General features: G+C 46.6%; 1 protein-coding gene across 3 annotated transcripts in view; it reads left to right on the forward strand.

The window, feature by feature from the left end:
• The window catches only part of EIF4E3 (eukaryotic translation initiation factor 4E family member 3), a 411,364-nt gene that overhangs the window by 298,348 nt on the left and 94,626 nt on the right, over nucleotides 1–18,390 (forward strand). The window contains exon 8 of one of the 3 annotated variants that reach the window (XM_070050599.1): nucleotides 1–18,390. This exon is cut by the window's right edge and continues 22,923 nt beyond it. The exons of the other annotated variants lie outside the window; for them this stretch is intronic. The gene's annotated coding sequence lies outside the window, so the exon portion shown is untranslated. 3 annotated transcript variants of the gene reach the window in all.

An 18,390-nucleotide genomic window follows, 5' to 3' on the forward strand; every position in this document is an offset into this window, starting at 1 on the left:
GTCCATTCACGGTGAAACCTCGGCTGCGCGTCATCTCTCTCCAAGTCTCCCTCTCCTCCTCCGCCGAGCAGGGGCATGGAGAGCGGGGCTGGCTGTGAAAAGTCCTGCAGGCGGCACGTGGCACCTTGCAAGGCACCAGACCAGACACATGCTCCGCGCATCTGCCTTTCAGCCTTGTGCAGACGTCTGTACACACCTCCACGTGACCGAGAAGACTCAGGCTGCAACGGCGAATGCTGCAGGTGGCACTATGTGGTGGATCAGACTTAAACCTTATCCTTGTATAGCGGAGAAGCATGTCTTTTGTCATAAAAACATTTTAAAAATCAGTATTAGGTTTTATCCATGGATGTTTGAAAAGGAATTCTGTCTTCAGCGTGTACGAAAGTTGACAAGTGTAAATATGCAGTTAGACAGTTTCGAGAAACGTGTATTATTTACTGATCAATGTAGTGTCTCCTTTGGAGCCATTACACTCAGTCATTTCCTGTCAATCTCGCCACGCTGTTATAATCAGACTATGGATATGCATATTAAAATATAAGAAAGTTATTGTGCATGTGGAATGGCAACTGCTTTTTAATTGTTAATAATGTTGCTGCTTTAAAAAGGTATCAGGATAGTTTACCCTTATGATGGTGAGCAGTCTGCAGCACTGCATGAGAAATCAGGGGAGCCACAACCTGGGCTGGCAGAAGCAGAGGCCTGGCTGGCACCAGTCGCTGGGTGTCGATGCTTCCAGTCAGTGCTCAGTTACCAAAATAGAGCTTTTTACCTGGCTCTGGTGCCGAGTACCTGGGGGCTACCTACCGATACCCTTTTTTTTTCGACTACTGAGTTTTTGGGAAAACTTTTGTAATTTAAAAAAAGAGAGGCAGGCACTTGACAAAGTGGTGAAGATGCTGCTTCTAGGCCCAAATCCTGTGCTGGACTGACTGGACTTCCGACTCCAGCTTCTTGCTGGTGCATATCCTGGGGATGGCTCAAGTCATTGGGTTTCTTTTTATTAAGATTTATTTATTTATTTGAGAGGTAGTTACAGAGAGAGGGAGAGACAGAGAGAGAAAGTTCTTCCACCCACTGGGTCTGCCCTAAATGACTGCAACAGCCGGAGCTGAGCTGATCTGAAGCCAGAAGCCAGGAGCTTCTTCCAGGTCCCCCATGTGGGTGCCCGGGCCCAAGCGCCTGGGCCATCCTCTACTGCTTTCCCAGGCCAACAGCAGAGAGCTGGATCAGAAGTACAACAGCTGGGACATGCACCAGCGCCCATATGGGGTGCTGGCGTCACAGGTGGAGGCTTAGCCCACTACACCACAGTGCTGGCCCCGAGAAGCTGGGTCCTAACACCTGTGGACTGGGTTCCCGGCTCCCGGCTTCAGCCTGATCCAATCCCAGCCATTGTTGCGGGTGTTTGGGGAGTGAACCAGCACATGGGAAATTTCTCTCTGTCTCTCTGAATCCCTCTTTGTACCTTTCAAAATAAATAAATAAATATTTTTTTTAGAGTTTGTGTATGTCTGAGTATTATAACTTCTCTGTCTGTATCTGAGCCCAGCAAAGCTTTTCTGTAAAGAAGCTAATAGCAAATATTTTAGGCTTTGTGAGCTGCCTGGTCCCCTGCGTCGTGTTAATGCGCCGTGCAGAACGCATGGCAGCCATGGGCGATATGTAAATGAATGGGCATGGCTATGTTCCAGTAAAATTTATTTACAGACACTGAAATTTGAATTTCACATACTTTTCACTTGTCACTAAGTAGTAGTATTATTTTCATTTCCACCCAATCCTTTAGGAGTGAAGACTATTCTTAGCTCAATGGTTGCAAATTGGATGTGGCCCACGGGCCCGCAGTTTGCCAGACTGTAGTCTCGAAGCCGTCAGAGCCTGAAGCGATGGAGAGGGCTCGGCTCTCTGCGCTCAGTCACGGGCATCCAGCGTCAGTCTTTGTCTTCCGTTTCGGATGAAATAAGAACGTCATCAGCTCTTCGAGATGGGCTGTCCCATTTGTCCTGTTTGTTGGATCACTCTGCAGTTGCCGGCAACAGCTGGGGCCAGGCCGGGGTGGAAGCCAGACGCCCGGAGCTGGGGGATTCAGTTTGGTATCCGGCCTCTGGGGGTGGCAGGAACCCAATTAACTGAGCAATCGCCTGCTGCCTCCTGGGGTCTGCGTTAGCAGGAGACTTGAGTCAGGAGCCAGAGGTGGAGCTCGAATCCAGGTTCTCCGATGTGGGCATCTTAATCACAAGGCCAGATGCCTGCTTCCGCAGCCCCCCTATTCAGTATAAGAAAAATAGAGAACTAGAAGTAAAAGTGAGGCTGGTGAGAGATGAAGTGAAAGGCAGGATGAGTCCCCGAGTCAGAGTGGGCTTCAAAAAGAGACTCAGGATCTACATTCCCTGCATACCCTGTGTTTCCTAAAATGTGTTGCACTCTTATGTCTTACCATTTGAAATCAAGGTGAATTTTCTAGAAGACACATATCAACATTTTTTAAAAAACATTTAAGACTGGTTTTAAGAATATATGTGTGTGTGTATATATATATATATATATATATTTTTTTTTTTGACAGGCAGAGTTAGTGAGAAAGAGAGAGAAAGAAAGGTCTTCCTTCCATTGGTTCACTCCCCTAATGGCCACCACGGCCGGTGCTGCGCCGATCCGAAGCTAGGAGCCGGGTGCTTCCTCCTGGTCTCCCATGCGGGTGCAGGGACCCAAGCACTTGGGCCATCCTCCACTGCCCTCCCGGGTCACAGCTGAGAGCTGGACTGGAAGAGGAGCAACTGGGACTAGAACCCGGCACCCCAACCGGGACTAGAACCCAGGGTGCTGGTGCCGCAGGCGGAGGATTAGCCAAGTGAGCCATGGTGCCAGCCCCAAGAATATATGTTATATATTAAATAGTGCAAAAATCTAATGAGCACACGAAGGCAATATTAATAACCACTTGAGAAGTTTAAGGAAACAGAGAAGCATTTTCATAAAGCAGAGACCAAGGTAGGAAAGAGCACGGGAGAGAAAAGGTGTGTGGAGGAGGTGTGGTTCACAGTTCTCTGTAGTTAGGGATGGGGGGAGGCTGGCCAAGGAAGAGACATGAAAGGGAGGCTTTCCAAGAAATCTTCCTGGGAAAATGACCTAGAGGGACATGTCTTTATCTGGCATACTGGTGAAAGGGACTTGGATGACCCAGGGCATGAACATCCAGGAAAGGTGAGCCCCTCATATCACAAGTCCATTGTGATGAAACAGGTAGGAGAATATGACAAAGGTACAGTTAGGGTGAAAGCTTTGCAAATTCCTTTTTAAGTTGCTAAGTGAAAAATAAATGCATTGCAGGATCTGGGGCTAAGAAACAGACCCTTTAGCATGCAGTTGACATCCTGGGGATGGCAGTGAAGGGCAGGATGCTGGCCAGACACCTTGGGTGTGCATCCTGGCTCTGCCACCTGTCAGCAGACAGTCCTGGGCAAGCCACACCTCCTCGTTTCTTAGTTTCCTCCCATTTGAAATGGAAATAATAACAAGGCCTAACTCACAGGTGATTGTGGGATGTCATGAATTAATACACATAGAGCATTAGCAAAGAGATGGCGTGTAGTCAGATTTCAGTAAATAATAGCTAGTTGTTAGCCCTGAAGCTCGCTGTCAATAAAGAAATGTGGTTTGTGATCATTAGGGTGAGTGTGCCTGTCTCAGGCGTGTGGGATGTGAATGTGGTGTGGACAGGTGGCTGTGTATCTGTGTCTCTCGGTCTTGTGTATCATGGACATTCATAAGGCTCCTAGATGTGAACCAGGAGCTTATGCTTGGCCCTCCATGAACCCTGCGCCCCAGAGGAGGAGAGTGAATTGCTTCTTTGTGAGCATCCAGACTGTATTTGAGTAACTCTGGGGATGGCGATAGTCTTGCCCTTGAGGAAGCTGATTATCTATTTGACCAACCCCGAGGGCTAGGGAGCTCCTTCTCAAGTTGGACTCAGATTTGCTGCTCCCGGGCTTTCTACCTAATAACTGGGTTTGACCCCTTGGGATTCTGCAAGCCCATCTCTTCTACAAGACAACCTGGTAAAGATGTGAGGACAGTTCCAGATCCTTCCTGAGTCTTCTCCAGGCTCTAGAAACCTTGCTTCTCTAGCTCTCGTCTTCCTCTCTTAGTTCTGAGTGACTTGTGGCCAGCGTGGTGGTTTTGCCCAGCACCAGGAGCCACAAGAGGCATCCTTTGTGTAGGTGTCTGCATTAACATAGAGTTCTCTTTTCCACAAAATCCTCCTTATCATTTGGAAGTGAAAATGTTTTGACTTTTCTTAACCTACTTCCTAAATTGCAGATTTGGGAAGCTGGCACTTAAGGCAGCTGTCGGGGAAGAGATGGTTCACCCTGCCCTGAAACTCCGTGTGCTGGAATGGGCTTCTCTTTCTCCCCAGCCAGGTGACCGTAGGAGCAGTGTTCTCCCCGTGGGTCCGGGACCTGCAGCAGCAGGCACTGTGTACCCGGGACTCTGCTCATCGTTCAGTCCTCACCACTGTGAGTCTGCTGCTGTTTTCATTCTGCTTTTCAGATCCTGAGAGCAGTGCAGGGGGAAAGGTGAGGCTTCAGGTTAGAAAGCCTAAGAAGGTGATTTTTTTTTTTTTTTTTGGTCAGCTTATCCAAGATGGTTCATTCGTATGTCCTTAATCCATATCAGTTTCCTGTTCTGCCTAAGAAACCGTGTAGCTGATGGTCTCATTTGCTTTCCTCTTTGTTTTACCGCACAGGAATTCTACAAGTCACGTAAACATCACTCCTACTTTTCGCATAGTCTACTTTTGTTCCATTGGAACGAATCGGAAGCGATTGCCATCCGCTCTGAATGCTGGAGCCCGCGTGCCTAGACACTGGGGCTGGTAGACTTCATTTTTCTCTAGGCTTTCGCCAAGTGACTTTCTTCCCCACCCCCGCCGTTCTCCTTAACAAGCTTCTCAGAGATGAAGCCAATCACAATGTTATCGGCAGTAGAAAGATTTCAAGATACGTTCATGGGCATGGGGATCTTGAGGGATGGCTGGGTGCCTTCTATGAGACTTAACACATTTCCTGAACATGGAGCCTCACCATGGCAACAGCCATGCCACATGACACACTGGTGACACATGCAAGGTGCTGCCACAACTCATCCCAGGTTGAACGTCTGTGACTCATTGTTTCCACTGACACCGTGACTACTGTAACTTGCAGTTGGAAGGTTTTCTGGTTTTCAGTGCCATTAATGCATGCTGCCGCCCATGGCGCATGGAGGGCTCAGGGAAGGGAAGCGTAAATAAATAAGTGTGCGCCGTAAACATTGCCTTCATTAGCTTTGCAGAGAAATATTTGTTCATCAGTCAACCTCCTTGCCACTTGCATTCTTTTTTTTTTTTTTTAAGCATATTTTGTTGGTAACACCTTGGAAGCTTGAAAGTGATTTTTATTTTTAATCATCGTTGTACCCATTTCCACTTGGCAAACCGCTCGAGAGAGAGTTCACGGTGGCCCCTTTTTAGTATTTGTTTATATTCTTTACAAGTAGCAGATTTCCTGATGAAGGCATGGTTCTGGGAATATTATTTTTTATCTCATTGTGAAATGCAGTGAGTACTTTCTACAAATCGGAAGGCGGTACTATGGGCCCGTTGCTCATTTAGGGGCCTGAAGGTTGTATTTTATCAGACGACTTTTCCAGAAGTCCAAGATGGGTAGTATTTTTAACATATTTTAATTTCTGAGTGATTCAGTGAGTAATTAAAAAAGTAGATGTGGAATCTGGAAGGCATTAAAGAGATGTCAAGGACAGAAGGATTTTGATTTGTAGCCTAATGAAATGTTTTGCCAACTTTTAAAGATTTTTTTGAGAGTAGAACTTTAATCATTTGCTTGTGTTTCTGGCATGGTGAGGTTACTCCTGTTTCTGTTACATGATGAATCCAAAGTGAAAATGGGATAATTTTTAATTAGCAAAATTATAAAACCATTTGCAGCCAAATGTTTCTTGTCTTGTATAAACTGTGAGGTTTCACATTTTTACTTTAATCATCGTAGGAAATTTCATTCTGGAGATCTATTTTCAGTTGGTTCTTTATGTATGGATACAAATTCTCAATATTAGGAATTATCCAGTAATATTCTTTTCCAGTGTCACTTGAACAGTTTGATGCATTGTGCATTGCTGGTGCCTATTCTAGAGGTGTCACGTTTACCTCAGTTGGATGTAGCACTAAATAATCTCTCCCACATTATGAATGCAAGGCTAATTACGCAAGAGGAATAGTTATTAGGGAGTTAGAAATGTTTCCTTAACTTTGTGTTTCGTATGATTTTGTGCAGTTCAAAGTTGCTTTTGTTGAGGCTACCTATTTAGTGATTTGAAAGAAAATGTTCTGTATTTCCTTTAAGTACATGAATGGAGAGTTATTGTAAAATATGTTTTATTAAGGAAATGAGAACAGTGAGCCAAGTCATGGCAGCCTCCACACAACTCTCAGACTTCAGTTGGTGCTGCTTCCATTGCATTTGATTAGGGGACTTCTGCGTTTTCTGGGCGCTCAGAACCGTACGTGGAAATGAAAGAATTCTGTAGAAATGAGAAGGGGGCTCAGTGTGCGGAGTTTGAGGATCTGCCTTGACTGGGGCGCTTTTCGAATACTTGCTGGGATGGAGGTGTTGGGAGGAGTGCTGTTTCCGTTGGGCCCTCTGGAGGGCGCTGCGCCACACCCCCACAGTGCACCCAGTGCTGCCAGATGAGGAAGCAGTTTCTGCAGCACGTGTTCAAGGCTCTGGAGATGCAGGGACGCCTCATCTGTAGACATGCATCTTTGAAAACCGTAGGTGTCTCTCGCCGAGAGCAGGAGGGAAAATGAGATAAGTGTCAATAAATTTCTTTCAGACAGAGCAATTTCTTAATGAAACAGATTCTTAAGGCTCAGGATTCCTGGGGCATGTCAGAGACCTAATCATTTATTACAAAAGGTGAAGAAGACCAAACCTCAATTTAAATAGATAGGAACCTTAATTTAAAAACAAATACATAAAATAACCCAATTAATGAGAGCTCATTTTTTTCCCTGTGCTCTAAGGAGGTCATTGCAGTTCTGGAGGTGCAAGGCATGAAGTTACCCAGGCGTTCCTTAGAGGCTCTGTCTAGGTCCGGTGGAGATCTTGCTGGTGGAAATAGAGCCAGTCCAGAGAGTTCCGCTAGGTTTCTAAAGCAGCATCACAGGACAGTCTCTCCAGGAATTTTCTGCAGGGCATGGCTGTGTGATCTTCCAGAACTGGACTTCCAGGGCTCACTGCCTTCCATGTGTGTGTCATGGCGAGGGAGTGTGCCTGTGGCCAGTAGGGGTGAGAAGGGCTGCGTGTAAAACACACACTACTTCTCAAAGACTTGGAGTACATGCTGAAGTGATAAGAGTCCTGATATCTTGGGTTAAATGAAACATATCCTTCAGTTTAGTTTTATTTCTTTTTCATTTGACGACTAGAAGTTTTAAATTACCTATGTGGCTCACTTTCTATTATTGTTGATGGCCCTGTTAATAGAACATTTATCTCCCAGGTTTCTAAAATCAGGAATTCTCTTCCTTCAAACAAGCGTTCACATGTTGCTCGCACTGAGCAACCACTTGATGAATTTATTTGAAACCAAAGACAGAACATTTTCTGAATTAATTCATTTCATGTGCTGTATGTGCAGTGCAACAATGAACACTCCATCACGGCTTATGGTCCGATTGGGAGAAGACCCCATTGAGTTGTCTCAGTACTTCACCCGACACATAAGTCAAGCACTTAATACCCTAGCGATGCTGGACGTCCACTGCTCTCGCTTATCTACTTTTTGCAGACATTGTCTTCTGTTTTGTCGTGTCACCCTGTGACTCCTGACCTGGGATGCCACTCCATTAGGTCTTCCTTGGGGTACCTCCAGGAAGAATTTCACTTCGGTACCTCCATAAAGGAGAAGTTTCTTCCTGGAAGATTTTGCAAGGAAAAGACATCATTTTTTAAAAAATATTTGTTTATTTATTTGAAAGTCAGAGTTACACACTGAGAGAAGAAGAGGCAGAGAGAGGTCTTCTGTCCGATGGTTCACTCCCCAGTTGGCCGCAGTGGCTGGAGCTGCACTGATCTGAAGCCAGGAGCCAGGAGCTTCTTCCAGGTCTGCCACGTAGGTGCAGGGTGCTTTCCCAGGCCATAGCAGAGAGCTGGATGGGAAATGGAGCAGCCAGGACTTGAACCAGCTCCCATGTGGGATGCTGACACTGCAGGTGGTGACTTTACCTGCTACGCCATAGCCTCCGCACCAAGACATCATTTTTATGTACAAATGGCCAAACATAGGCTGCAACAAAATGCACGGGCTTGAATGTTTACGCTGTGCTTCTGGCTTCCTTAGTTCCTCTTTGATTTGTGCTTCCAGCCTCTTCCTTCCCTGTGAGTTGGCACGGGCTGCGCTTTCCTTCCTCCCATTGCCGTTAAGGTATATATCGGTAGAAGTGTTTAAGACAAAAGTTGATATTCATACTAGTCACCTTTAGGGAGATCATAGCTGTTCCTTCTGTTGGAAATTGTAGTGTGGTTTCATCACCACAGCCAGTTTCATAAGAATGCTGGGCGTTCCTTACCCATGGTGGGCAGCTGCGCGGTGGGCAGGTGGAAGGCAGCTTCAGGAGAGGGGCAGGTCAGCACAGGAGGCGGCGCTGGGAAGGGGTGTGGGGGAGGTTGCAGCAAAGGCTTGGGAGAGTGTGGGCAGTGTCTGCAGGTGGGAGGTGTGGGGTGGAGAAGGGAAAAGACTGGCCTCACAAACCGAGCTTGTATGACTCCCAGGGCCAGCTGCTGAGTGCTTACCAGAGATGGGAGCCTTGGTGCTGAAGACTGTGGAAGGCAGGGGCTGTCCACTGTTGACCTTTGTTTGGAGTGCTCTGAAATTAAAGGTGACAGTGAGAGATCTATTTACAGATATCCAGATAACAGTCATCATTTAATGTATCTCACTTTTGGCTAATTAAGTAAGATTTAGGGTTTTTTTTTTTTTTTGGTTGCACAATAAATGCTATCATAATTTAGAAATAGAAAAATCGCTACCTTGCTCACTGTTGTGAAGCAATGAAAGTGAAATTTTAGTGTATTTCCTGTTAGCCATTTCTGAATTCAGAATATATAGTTGAAATAATCTTGGGCTCACAGCTTTGTAATCCAGTTTCTTTCCCTAACGTAGCTGTTTTAAGGCTATCACATTGCCTGTGTAATAGAGCATCCAGTGTTCGCACAGGTATTGATTAGGAGCCTACTGTGTGCATGACCTGTTCAGTGACTTTGAGGTGACGTTTCCTGCTGTTGTAAGGCTTACTGATTAGTTAGTGTTTTTTTTCAATGAGGGCATCAGTACTGCTGGAGACGTAACAGTTCTTTTTGTATACGCCACATTCCTCTCCTAGGGTAATGGCATTCTTGGTTGTACCCAGTCCTGGTGACAAGCAGAGGCACACTCCTCCCCTAACCCAGGTCCTAGTATCAAGCAGCTCCCCAGTGGTGATCACTGGTTTAAACCATAATGTGGTTAACTGCTTCTCTTCTGCTGGGTAGTGAGGTTGTTTCCCTTTGTTCCTTCTCATTCATTCATTTGGAGGTAAGGGAGACGTGGGGGGCCAATTATACGTCAGTTGTATTGGCGACTGCCATTTAATCATAGGATGAGTCTTTGGGTTTTTAGTGACACTCCATGCTGCTGTGTTACTTTGAGAGATTCGTACTCATGGTGTGGGGACAGTATTTTTTTTTTTTAAAGATTTACTTTTTATTTATTTGAAAAACAGAGTTACAGAGAGGTAGAGACAGAGAGAGAGGTCTTCCATCTGCTCGTTCACTCCCCAGATGGCTGCAATGGCCAGAGCTGCGCCAATCTGAAGCAGGAGCCAGGAGCTTCCTCTGGGTCTCCCATGTGGGTGCAGGGACCCAAGGACTTGGGCCATCTTCCACTGCTTTCCTGTGGGGAGCAACCCGGACTAGACTAAGTTACTGGAATTAAGACTTATTCTATGCATCTGCTCTCCCACAATATGGCGCTGAGAAGGGAGAAACAGCTTCTACACAGCTGCCTCCAGTTCAACCAATAAACTGTAGGACCTACTCCTGATTGGAGGAGAGCAGCGTACTCGGCGTGTGGGTAGCAGAGTTGGGATTGGTGGAAGGGGACTATAAAGGAGGAGAGAGACAACATGCACCAGGAACATCTATCTGAAGGAACACCTGTGCAGCCCCCGAGAGAGCCGGCCGGCGGTGTGCCGCTCCCCTGCGGAAGTGGGGAAAGTGGCCAGGGGGAACCGCCCTTCCACGGAGGTGGAAGGGACGGCAGCCAACCCGGGAAGAACCAGCAGCAAACCCGGGAGGGCCGAGCAGACAAAAGAACAGCGCAGGGTCCTGTGTCGTTCCTCCACAAAGACGGGGAGCGACACTTTCCCAGGCCGTAGCAGAGAGCTGGATGGGAAGAGGAGCAGCTGGACTAGAACCGGTGCCTAGACGGGATGCTGGTGCTTCAGGCCAGGGCGTTAACCCACTGCACCACAGCACTGGCCCTGGGGACAGTATTTGGCAATTGTTTCATTCAGTTGCATTTCTTCTTCTTTTTCTATTACATAGCTCAGAAAGATCTTGTGAGATTGAATGAGCTGTGCATATGAAGTTGCTTTGTTCCCTCAGATGGAGACCAACATTTATGTGATGCTGTACCAGGCTCCATGTTCATATCTGGACTCATTTATTAGCTGCCCAACCCCCTTTAAAAAAAAGATTTATTTATAACAGGTAGAGAGAGAGGTCTTCCACCCAGTGGCTTACTCCCCAGATGGCCGCAGCAGCCAGAGCTGCGCCGATCCAGAGCCAGGAGCCAGGAGCCAGGAGCCAGGAGCTTCCTCCAAGTCTCCCATGTGGGTGCAGGGGCCCAAGCACTTGAGCCATCCTCCACTGCTTTCCCAGGCCGTAGCAGAGAGCTGGATGGGAAGAGGAACAGCTGGGACTCCAACCGGCACCCATATGGAATGCTGGCACTGCAGGCGGCAGCTTTTACCCGCTATGCCACAATGCTGGCCCCTGCTCAACCCTTTTGTAAGTTATTTTGCTACCCTGAACCTAGATTTCCCCATCTGAGAAGTACAATAAAAAGCAAAGTCTATTTATTTATTTATTTGCATAGCAAAGAGATCGAGATAGGAGACCCAGAGAGTGAGTGAGTGAGTGAGAGTGCTCTCATCCACTGGTTCACTCACCAAGTGAGTATATGGTCACATGCATACACAAGCAGGGCTGGGCCAGGCCAGAGCCAGAAGCCTGGGTCTCCTATGTGGGTGACAGGAGTCCGATTGTGTGAGCCATCGTCACTGCCACCCATGGTGTAAGCAGGAAACTTGAGCCAGAGCTGGGACTTGACCTCAGACACTCCAACACGGCATGCCAGTGTCCCAACTGGCACTCCTAACTGCTAGGCCAAATCCCACCCAGACAGGTTTTTAAGGAATCTTCCTGACTGTGTCATTAGGGGGACTGGCTGAAGGTGCCCTATAGTACGATGCCTATGAGGGGAGTACTCCCTAAATGGCCGCTGGGGAGATGGGCCTGGCGTGGAGAGTTAGATTAAATGGGGTTATGTTAACTGGACCTCTCTTTTCTCTTCTCACTTTCAGGGTAAAGAAAATAAGTAGAATTTCTGCCTACAGATCTTTCTAACACGTTTTTTATCTACTAAAATAATTAATACCGTGTCTTATGATGAGTGGAAGAGTGAACCCTTGTGCCTTTCTTGTTTGTCCTTTAGATTTGGGCTTTTTACTGAAGTTCTAGGCCCCTTTCAAGTGCTACAGACAACAGGAAGATGCTTGGGCCCAAGTTTGGCATCTTTTACTTCCAAAGATAGAAATAGTGTATATTAAAGCAGGTGGAGCCAACACCCGAGCTCCCACTGGAGAATATGACTTAAAACAAGGCAGGGAGCAGGTGTTGGGCCTAGTGGTTAACACGCCTGCATCCCGCATGAGAGTTCCTGGGCCTCACTCCTGGCTGCAGCTCCCGACTTCTGTTTCCTGCTGGTACTTGGGGTGCATGGATTCAGTATCCTGATTCTGCCCCTGGCTCTTTGGGGCATTTGAGGGAGCGAACCAGTGGATGAGAGTTGTTTTGTTTTTCTTCTGTTCCTCTCTTTCTCAAATTAATTTTAAAACATAATAAATGAGGCATATATAAATGGGAAAACACTTAATTTCAGATGTTTTTCAAACTCTCCTAAGTCCTCTTAGACCACCTGGATTTTTCATTTATTTCCTCAGTCACCTTTGTGTGGTTTGTATCAGGTATCAGTTGATGATGAGTAGTTCTGCACCTACTCTCTCAAAAGTCCAAATCTTTACTCCTTATCAAGAATAAGGCACCCCTCTTACGTGATGGGGTTCAGATAATCCAGTGTGAGAGTTATCGTGTTGCGATAAACACCAAAACCCTGTCCAAAAAGTATGTTGTCCACCGAAATAAGTATTCCATACTTGTACCTCCTCCCCCAGCAAAAATACAGCCCTAAAGGCAACGAAGCACATAATACATAATGAAAAACAATAAAATGTACTCACTAGCATGGACTTCCAGTGACTCACTGACTTCATAATAAAATGTAAATGTAATTACATTTGTGCATCTTCTACCATTAGGCAAGCTGTAGGAAGAAGTAAAGGGAAACTCTCTTAATAGGGTTGCAGAACAGATTCAGATAAATCTTTGCACTTGGGAGTCGCCCGGGGTTGTGCTGGGGTGCCGCTCTTGGCCTGGTCAGATGGAACCACTTTGAGTCATCTGAGTGTGGTTCCTTTTATTTTGTTCACCCGGCAGTTTTGTGGAGCTGCAGCTGTGGGCTGTGCTTTTAGGATTCTTGTGATGTTGATGATTCATAACGTGGCCCAGGAGCAAAGCGTGTTGGGGTCTTTGAAGGCATGGCTGCCAGTGTAGACGTTCTCATTTTTACCTTTTTTCTTCTCTTATCACTGGAATATTTCAACTTGTATGTCTGCTGTAACCATACACTTAGCCTGCTTTTCATCTGGGTTTAAAAGAAGGAATCGTATTTCTGTAGCTCTTGCTAAATGCAGTGCCTTGCAGTAGTGTTGAACCCCACATGGAAAAGGCTTGAAGTTGTATCCTTAAAACTTCCATAAATCTGCTCTGTTTATTGGCGGGATATGACGTTTCTGTGTTATATTGGGTACAGGAGAAAAACCTTAAAGATGTGAGTTAATATTGTCTTTGATAAACCTCAAGCATTCCCTCCTGTCTCTTCCTTCAGAATGCTTGTCAAGGTTTGTAACTATCTATATATTTTTGTGTATGTTCATTCAATGGAAGCACTCCCCTTTGGGCTGTAAACTCCATCAGAGCACAAACATGTCAATTTCTTTAAACCACACTTCACCTGGTGCCCAGTTGTATGCAGTTTAGTTGTGGATTCTGTTTTGTCTGAACAAATAAATCTAATTAAAATAATGGCTGACAGTTTTACTATTTAAATGTACCAGATTCTTCATGAGATGAATTTTCCTCTTGTCCTGGAGACCATGCTTCAGTTGGTCACTCTGAACTGCTCCCCTTGCAGGCGTTAGAAGAAACGTTCAGCCGTGTGCCAGGTTCAGGCTCACCTGGTGGTACGTACCTTTCAATCCCCGAAACAGAACCCCTGAAGCTTATGGCATTCAGGACCGGCTGGTGTGCTGAGCAGTGGTGGGTTTGACAATGGAACTGTCCTGAAATATTTCTTCAGTATCTCTCTCTGCAATATTGTTGAGTTGCTTCCTAAGGAAACCCCGTCAGAATTCGAGTATATGCTCTAAGAAAGAATTATAAATAATAATAGTAGTAGTCGTACCATCCATTCTTTTTGTTGTGTTCTGCTAAGCCCTGTGTGTGCATTGTTTTATCTTTGTATGAACTCCATAGATACTGTTATTAGTTCTGCTTTACAGTTGAGGAAACTGACACTGAAGAAGGTTAGAGGGCAGTTAGGTAGCCCACCCAAGGCCCCAGGGCTAGAAGATGGGAGAGAGGGCAGATTACTAGGTAACTTTGGAACTTCTTTCTAAGGGGGAGTAGGAGCCAAGGACTCAAAATAACCTCCTTTGTCTTGTAGGAGTATTTCTTGTTCTTGACCTCTCACATTGTGAAGTTGTGGGGGGGAAAGCAGGAAAGAGAGAGCGAGGCTACTTGCCAGGCCCGTGAGTTCACAGAGCTCCCCTCGCGCTGCCCGACCCACTTCTGGCCTGCACACGACCCTGCCCCAAGGTGTTGCTTTAGGATTTTGTCTGCAGGCAGAAGACCCCAGAACTTGCAGGGATGTGGAGAAGACTACCACACCCGGGCCACGTGCAGGATCCGCTTGGGGGAATGGAGACGGGAGCAAGTTCCAGTGAAAAGCCTGGCTCTGAGTAGACGCTGCTGGGCGGCTTTTATGGTTGTTGGCTCTCTGGCTCTCAGGTTTGGCTTTCGCTTCTCTTCCCTCCTCATTACAGTCAGCCAGAGAATAGCTACTCTGACATGATACGCAGCGCCGAGTTAAGAGTTCATAATTACCAGCTGATAATTAATCTGACTTTCAGTGTGTGCTAAATTGTGTAGTAGATGGTTATTTTCTTCATCCTACTCCCATTTGAATCCCAGGAATGACTCAAGAAATTTGCCCGGTTCCTCAATTAAAAGGGAAGCAATTTTGCAGTTGTTTCTTGAGAGAGGGCCTGCTTTCCTAGAAGGTGGTGCAGAGTGAGTCGTTTTCTGGGAAGGAGATTAGACTATAGGATGGTCCTGACTGCGTGTTTTAAGGAATGCTGACATGTTTTGTTGATGCTGGCTGTTTTATTTGATTGCTATCCGTTCTGAAGTCTTCCCTTCCTTTTTCCTTCTTTGAAATCTGTTGGTTACTATGGAAACAGTGTTGTTTTGGGTTTGGGTGGAGCTGGATCCACAAATGCAGTATAAAGTCATTTATAAAAATGGGTTAATATTTATTCTGGCTGGGCATATATGGAACTTGATGTAATGATAATCATGATCACACATGCAGAATAAATTTGCACTTTTATTGTTATTTTCTTAGTCTGTCTAAATGTGTGCAGTTTTGCTTGGAATGCACTGTCATTTCCTCTCTGATTTGGATATTGCCATTTAAAAGCCAACACCCAACACTGGTGGAATTGCAAGCATTGCACGGGCCTCAGATAGCCCTGTGACCAAACTGGCCTTCTGGGGAGAGTGATTCCTGGGAGATCTTTCTGCTTCCTGTTCAAGTACTTGCCTGCTGGCTTGGTCCTGCTCCCCACTGGCCTTCAGCTCTCTGGTGATGTGGGATGATCTGGCACTTCCCCTTCCACTCTTACGCTTGTGTCAGCAGCAAAGTGCTGGCATTAAAACCTCACACGCAGGGTGGAAGATGAAGGACCCCTGACTTCTGGGCCCCAGGTGGAGGAGGACAAGGACAAGGTCGGGGTCTGGAAAGGCACCGGAAGTGATCCCTGGAAACAAGGAGAGAGAGAGCCATCTTTGTAGGAAGGGCCCAGGGATCAGAACTATATAATACTCAGAGAAGTCCAGGGTGTGTGTGTGTGTGTGTGTGTGCGTGTGTGTGCGCGTGTGCATGCATGTATGTGTGTGTGCGCGTGTGTGCCTGCGTGTGTGTGTTTTTAGGGAGAGTTTGTAAGTTTTTGTGATTTTAAAGAGACTGTTCTCACCTTCGGTGCTCTATAACGACCCATCACTAGGAAGGCATCAACTATGGAAGAGCAGGTGGGGCCCCTGTGTGATGTGAGGATAAGAGCCTGTCACGGTGGCCGGCCTCTGGAAGAGGATGGTCCCTCCCGAGAGACAGGTGGGGCCCTCACCTGCGTCACATCAGTTAGGCTTCTGTAACTCACGCATCTAGTGGCCAGTGTGCACATCCTGTTTGAAAATGAACAAAAGAATTTAAATAATTGTTCCTACGGGCTCAGAAATCTGACCTCATGAGGACTTGGCATGTTCCAGCCTCACCACAGGGCCCCTTGCAATGCAGTCCCCCGTTATGGGGCCTCGAGTGGTGTTGGGACTTCAGAGGAGTTTGGGTAGCTCAGGAATAGACTTACAGCCTGTTAGAGTCCAAGGAAACCTAGAGATGATCAGGACTGTGGTTCTCGAAGCATGGTCCATGTTTCCCGCATCACCTTGAAATTGGTAGAAAAGTGAATTCTTGGCTCCTGCCCCAGACCTACTGAATCAGAAACTTTGAGGTCCGGCAGTCCTATTTGAACAGTTTTCTCAGTGTGGGGATCACTGGTCTTTACCGTCCCTCGTTTACATGAACTAGAGCATGGTGATGTGAAGTTTGAGGACACTGGCAGTCTGTGTCACCATTGCCATGCTGACCAGTCAACCTGGTACAGGAAAAACAGACTGCCCCCAAGGCTCAGAAGAAACCTTGACCAAGAGTGAGAAAGGTCTCTGTGAAAATAGGCAACCGTTTCTCAGGATAATACATTAAAATCAATTTTATCAGTCATTCCTTTTTTTGGGGGGGGGTTTCCATGTACTCAAATATCCTCTTCACCTATTTATCCATCTACCCTCCCACCCCATCCATCCATCTGTCCATCTACCCACTCATCCCACTCTCCATCTGTCTGTCCATCCATCCACCGGTCTATCTATCTATCCATCCATCCAACCAAGCAGCCAGCAGTTCTTTGTTGACGTCCCACTGTGTTCTAGGGTTTGTGTAGTGAAAGTAGAGGAAAGATGAGCATGGTCATCACCCTCTATAAACATGCTCTTCTCCCCTTTTCCTCAAACTCACACCATCTGTGGTGCCTAAAGCCCAGGTACCCACACTCCTCTTTACCCTTTTTTCCTTTTGATGTTTTTGGCCTTGGGCCTCCTATCTCTCCAACCCATTAAACTCTCCTGCAGTAACAAGGTTTTCTTATTGAAGGTAATTGTTCATTAAATTATGAAGATAAACAAAAATGTGTCCGAGGAGAAGTATCACTTGGGAAACACAGATGTCTTCGTTCCTTGCATGTGAGTTGCTACCTGTCTCTCCTGTGGCGTGTGCTGTCACATGGCGAGGAAGGGGAAGACACGGCCTGAGCCCAGCAGTGCCCCTAACGACTCTCCAGATGGTCGGCTGTATCCTTTTGCTTTCTCCCAGTAGACGCGGGAGGGTGGGGCTCAGGCACTACACTCAGCGCTGACTCAGCAGCGGGCTCCACCTCCATTGTCTCTTGTTGCTTTCTGCCTGCACACTCCTCCCCCCCCCCCCCCCAAGCTATTTTCTCAATGGAAGAGGAAGGGGGAAAAATTCTCACTGAAAACAATCCAATCCTGATCAGATTCGCATTGCATAATAAATGCTTGTTTGGACATTGCTTGGACTGTCATTTTAGCAAAAATCTTCTGTTTGATTAAATAGCTTCTCTGTTATGTATTGAACAAAATGAAATGTATGTCATAACAGATATAACTAGATGATGACAACTTTTCCTGACTGTGAATTTCATTAAAGATATACATTTGTGTTGTATCCTTTGAATGACAGAAGTTGACAAATAGCTGGGGAAAGTTGTTTGCTAGAGAAAAGTTAGCAGCTCGCCTCAGTTCACATTTTCCCAACCCCAAGACAAAAACACAGAGGCCAGCAAAGCAGGAGAGCTTGAGGGCTGTGTAGTGGGTGTCAGGAGTGGAGAGAACGCAGCGTCACCGCTCATCAAAGGTCTAGGGCAGGTTTAGGATGAGCTGGCCTCTGTTTTCGACAGGTGACTGTGCAAACTTGTCCACAGCTGTCAGCTTCCTAAATGTGTAGTTTTACCTGCTCAGCATGCTGCCAAGATGGGTGAAGGGCAGGCTTGGGGTGTTTGTTCATTCACGCCTTTAGCACCATAGTGGGTGAAAAACCAGACGAAGCCAGGGTACAGCCCCTGCCCTCCCGAAATGCTATGTACATGAACACAGGAGTCCATGCCTTCTGAGATGGCATCACATGGGTTTGTGGGAGCCACATGGGGGAGCATGGCTTAGTTTCAGGGAGCAGGCAGTGCAGTTGGACCACTTACCAGCTGTCCTATGTTGCACAAATTCCTTAATCATGCTAGGCTTCAGTTTTCTCATCTGCCAAGTGGATGTGATAGAAGCCTGCATGTCACACCACTGTCAGGAGGAAGATAATTCTAGCCAGGCCTTCTTTCCCATTCATCCGATCCTGCAACAGCACGAAACCCTGTGAGGCTGGCACTGTTATTCCCACTTTGCAGAGGAGGAAGCTAAGGTTTAGAGGTGGAGTTAGCCCTACAGGGTTTGGTAAGGAAGGGTGGAGAGGTGGGAGGGTGGAGAT

Source organism: Oryctolagus cuniculus, chromosome 10 (genome assembly GCF_964237555.1).
Source record: "Oryctolagus cuniculus chromosome 10, mOryCun1.1, whole genome shotgun sequence".
In the NCBI taxonomy this organism is placed as follows: domain Eukaryota; kingdom Metazoa; phylum Chordata; class Mammalia; order Lagomorpha; family Leporidae; genus Oryctolagus; species Oryctolagus cuniculus.